The sequence below is a fragment of the Melozone crissalis genome, unplaced genomic scaffold (assembly GCF_028551555.1).
Source record: "Melozone crissalis strain CALT ecotype California unplaced genomic scaffold, PUWL_Pcris_2 ptg000002l_1, whole genome shotgun sequence".
Classification (NCBI taxonomy): Eukaryota; Metazoa; Chordata; class Aves; order Passeriformes; family Passerellidae; genus Melozone; species Melozone crissalis.
The window spans coordinates 1179305-1184211 of record NW_026535780.1 but is presented as its reverse complement, the minus strand read 5'-3'; positions in this window follow the sequence as shown (position 1 = coordinate 1184211).

Here is a 4907-nt window from a genome sequence, read left to right as displayed (position 1 = left end):
GATTTTTTTTTTTTTAAGTCTCCATGCAATATCTTTCTCCTGCAGGTTGTGTCGTCCTCCTTGACTTTTTCCCCTGCTTTTGCAACATCTGGGAGCTTAGTTTTGGCATGTTTTGGTCCTTTGCACTGCACCTGATATAATCCTGGGCCATTTTCTTGGAGTCACTAAATTTCCCAAATTTTCTTTTTTTCTCCTCCACTTGCAATTCCTTTGATGGCATCTCCATTGCAGCGTGTTTGTAAGTCCTTCTTATTTTTTTTTGGCCTTCAGTGGGCATCATTTTTGGCAAGCTTTGCTGCATGTGCCTGCACTTGATGGCGTATGGCCTGCCTGCATTTTGATGGCTTTGTCTTTGGGAAGGTTTTTTTTTTTTTTTTTATGTATGCATGCCATGTCTCTCATATCTTTCCGTCATATCTTCCCCTGCAATTTGTGTCTTCCTCCTTGACTTTTTCCCCTGCTATTGCAACACCTGTTAGCTTAGTTTTGGCGTGTTTTGGTCGTTTGCAATGCAGCTGATTTCCTCACAGCCTATTTTTGGAAGATACTAAAATTCCCGATTTTCTGCTTTTTTCAATTGCATTTCATTTGAACTTATCTCCTTTCCAGAGTGTTTGTAAGCCTTTCTGTTTGGGCTCGCAAGATTCCTTTTCCCTTCCCGAAAGGAAATTTCATTTCCTTTCGGGAAGGGAAAAGGAATCCTGCGATTTCAATGGGCACCAATAGAGGAATCTTTGATGCATGTCCCTGCCCTTCATGGCATGCCATGCCTTTTGATGCCTTCGACTTTGGGAAAGAATTTTTTCTTTTTTTTGTTGTTTTATGAAGTATTCATGCCATGTCCCTCCTATCTTCCTCCTAAGATTTGTCTTCCTCCTTGACTTTTTCCCCTGCTTTTGCAACATCTGTGAGCTTAGTTTTGGCATGTTTTGGTCCTTTGCACTGCAAAGGATATAATGATATAATCCTTTACCTTTGTCTTTCTTTCTCCCATGTGAGCTGCTGCCTCCTCATAAACCTGCTCTCCTGGGAGTGACCACATCAGGGTATTTATAGCCCCAAGGCTCATGACATGCACCTATTTCACAATGGTCTCTGTGTAGGATGTCACTGTGGTTTACAAAGGACTGGTGGCCATGGCCACCCTTTCTCCCGGAGGCCTGGTGGTTTCCATGGTGATGTCCCTGGACACAAGGGCCTTTCTAATGACTTTTCCCCATCGCTTTTCTTATGCTTGTTCCTCTCTTTATGTCCTGCAGCTCTCTCTTGCCCAACCTTGTGTTCCCCCACTAAACATCACCAAGGAAACCCTGTGGCAAAGTACTAAAGTGCTTTTCCCACTCAGCCCACCATGTGTCCCTCCGCCCTCGGTACAGGCCTCCTGTAGAATGATCATCAGGAAGGCAAAAGCTCCATTTCAACTTAATCTGGTGGCTATTGTGAAATTGTGTGCCTGTAATAGTGTGTTTTTTTAAAACGATAATTAAGATAGGAGGGCAAAGCAAAATGCTCACTCAATATTTATAAAGAGGCGGTGGGGGAGGGTGGAATTCTGGTCAGTAGTATGCCAGTGGCGTCCTTGTACTCTGTGGCAGCAATACTGTGGCCAGCAGGACCAAGGCGGTGATTGTCCCTCTGTGCTGGGCACTGGTGTGTACAGGCCTCAAGTGTAGTGTGCAGAAATGTGCCCCTGTTAAGATTTGACTAGTGAAAGATTCTTCATCCTGAATTAAGGTGTCAAGGAGATAATCTAGCAAAGTCAACAACAGGGATTTTATTTTACAGTAAATATGGCGCAGAGACATTGAAATGGATAGGAAACAGGAGTGAGAGAGGGAAACAGTGGGGAAAGAGTGTTTGGGGTGAGGTGTGGTGGGGAAGACATCAAACATAGTACAGTCCAGGACTCTTGTCTCCAGCAGTGTCCCATCGCCCCTTTGTCACCGTCCAATTCTCTGTACAGGTGTATCTATGGTTCTTGTGGAGGTGAGGACCCCAGGTCCTTCGTCTGGGGTTAAGACCTTTCCCCACACTATTTTAATGGTATCCAGGGAGGCATTTCATAGTTGTCCTGTGAAAAGAGAATGGGTTTCTCTTCATTTAGCTGCAATGCTGACACCCAAGGAGTGTCTATTGCAGCCTGGAGCAGGGTGGGGACGCACCCACACAATGCAGCCTAGGGCTAAAGTCAGCATCAGCGGGATTATACAATGTAGCTCTGTCATCCCTCCTCAGCCCTCTCTCCCTGACAAGGCTGCCTTGCTGGTGCCATGGGCTGAGGGGCTGGGGTCGGCAGGAGGGCCTAACTTTGGGAAGTGGTTGCCTTGGCCACCATCCACCCATCCATCCATGCATCCCACCTTTTCATCTCCCTGGAGCCGCTCCCTCAGAGACCTGCCGCTGCCCCTGGGAGCTGGGTGTCCCCAGGGTGAGCCATGGCATCTTTGGCCATTGTCCTGCTGCTGGCCCCGGGCTCACTCCTCTGGCTGCCCCCTGAGGCAGCTGAAGGAGAAAAGGCAGCGCAGAGCCCGCCGGGCCGTCTTGGCCATGGAGCGCCATGGCTGTGGGGCCGGGGGCTGCGGGGCGGCTGCGCTGCCAGCGGGGCAAGCAGGAACGCTGAGTGCCAGCGGCTGGGCAGGCACCGGGCAAGCTCCTGCTGGCGGCTCATCCCCGCAGGGCTTTTCCTGGGGAGGGGCGGCCTGGGCACGCCCAGCCTCCATGCCTGCTGCCTCGGCCTCATCCGCAGCATCGGCAGGCGAGGCACAACCCGCAAACCCCTTTGGCCCTTGGGGCAGTGCCCTGGGGAGAGGCTCGCTGTGTCTCTGGTCACTGAGGTCGCTGTCCGGAGGCGTAGGCGCTGGCTCCAACTCTTCATCTCACGGCAAGATGGGCAACGGGCTCTCTACCTCTCTGCATCTCTCTCCTGCCGCTTCTTCTGGATCACAGTTCTCCAGGAACTCGTTCAGAAGAGTGTCCAGGGACAGCGAATCCTCAGAGGCAGACCCCGAGTGTATCAACAGCTCAGGAGACACAAGTTCAGAGAAGCTTTGTGTCTCTGCTCTGGCATCTTCAGTCACACTGCAAGGGCTGAGTGGCAGCGAGGGGTCTGCATCTGATTCCAGGCTGGCACTTGATGGATCCCTGAGGTCACAGCAGGATGTCATGGGGCTTTCTTCAGTGCTCACAGAGGAGAAGATGTCTCCTAAGAGCTCTGCACAGAGTTTCTCTTCCACCAGCCTCTCCAGCACCGCTCTCTTCTTTCGCATAATTTGGAGCCTACCTTCAAGCTCCATGCACAGCTGCGTGCAAAGTGCAGGGTCCTTGGCTGCCCAACAAGCTTCCCTCTCCTCAGCAGAAACTCCAGACAAAGGAGAAGCTCAGATGTTTGAGCTTTCCTCAGGGTCTGATGGGAGGAAGAGCTGGCTGTGCCCCTCTTCCCAGGGATCTCCAGCCAGGGCAGATGCTTCAGCCTCTACCTCGGCCTCTTTCAACAGGGAAAGCGACACGCTCTGCAGGTCGATGTCTCGCTCTCCTGCAGCCTGCATTTCTGGGAGCTCTTCCTCCTCCCACTTCTCACCCAACTCCTTTTCAGAAGTGGCACAGGACTGCAGATTTCCAGAGGCAGGGCTCTCTTCTGCCAACTGGGCAGGGCACAGGAGCTCAGAGCACTTTGCTGCCTCTCCTGTGGAGCCTGTGGTTGAGCTGCCACATCTGGGAGTCTCCTGATGCTCTGCATCCATCTCTTGGATGGCATTTGACTGCTCATGGGTACAGGTGTATACCACAGAGCTGTCTTCTAACAGACATAGGCCGAGGCCTCCATAAGTGTCTTTGCAGGTGTTGCCACCATGCCCTGCCTGCACCTCAATCAGCTCCTCCGTCTCAGAGCATCCCAGGTGCTCCCAAGCTGGCTGGGCCCCAGTGCAGTGCGGCACGCTGCGTGCAGGTGCCACGGGTGGCAGGCGATGGCCCTGCCTTGCCACTGACCCCTGCCAGAGCCCTTCCATTGTGCTCTCCAGGGAAGGTGTTCCCTAGGCTCTGCCCGCAGCCAGGAGGAGGTGCCCCATGGAGGAGGTGGCACACGCTCTGGCTGGCCCCACGGCATGGGGCCAACAGCACGAGCTGTACCTCTGGGAGAGAACCCAGAGACTGCTTCTGGTGCTGCTGGCAGAGGGGGCAGCTTGACGCTGTCTGAGAGGCACGTGCTGTGCCTTTGGGAGACGACCCAGAGGCGGCTGCTGCTGGCAGAGGAGGCTGCTTAGCGCAGTCAGTGAAAGCTCTTGAGCTTTTACCACTGAGCTGGTGTGGAGGAGCCAGGGTCAACTGATGGCCGTAGAGAGGCAGCAAGTCCCACACGGAGAATCTCTGTGGCCCTGTGACACAGCTGCGGGGCACTGAGTGCCCGCCCTCCTGGCTGCCCCTGCATGTGCAGGACGTGGTGGGGCTCCATGACAGGATGGGGAACAGAGTGGGCCTGTGCCCAGGGATGGGTGTGATGGTTGTCCAGGTGACCTGAGGTGCTGCCTGTGGCTGCCTGGGGGTCACCTGTGGGAAGCAGGAGGAGGCACAGGATGGAGGTGGCTGTGTGAGCACAGTGTCCCCCACGTGCCTGCAAGGCCGGGCCTGGCCCCAAGGCAGGTGCTGGCCACAGCAGCCAGGCTGGGCCGGGTTCCCAGCTGGGCTCGCTGCCTCTGGATCATTGCTGTGCCTGGGCCATCCCAGTGCTGGGCCCTGCACAGAGCACCGCCTGGTGCCAGGCCTGGCTGTCTCTGCCCCAGGGCTTCCCCCAGGTCCCACTGCAGGCTGTTCCTCCTCCCCCAGCCCTCACCTGTTGCTGCCGCTGGTACAGCAGTGGCTGCCCCTCACGGGGCAGGCCATGAGCATTCTCCTCCTGCTTCTTTGACATT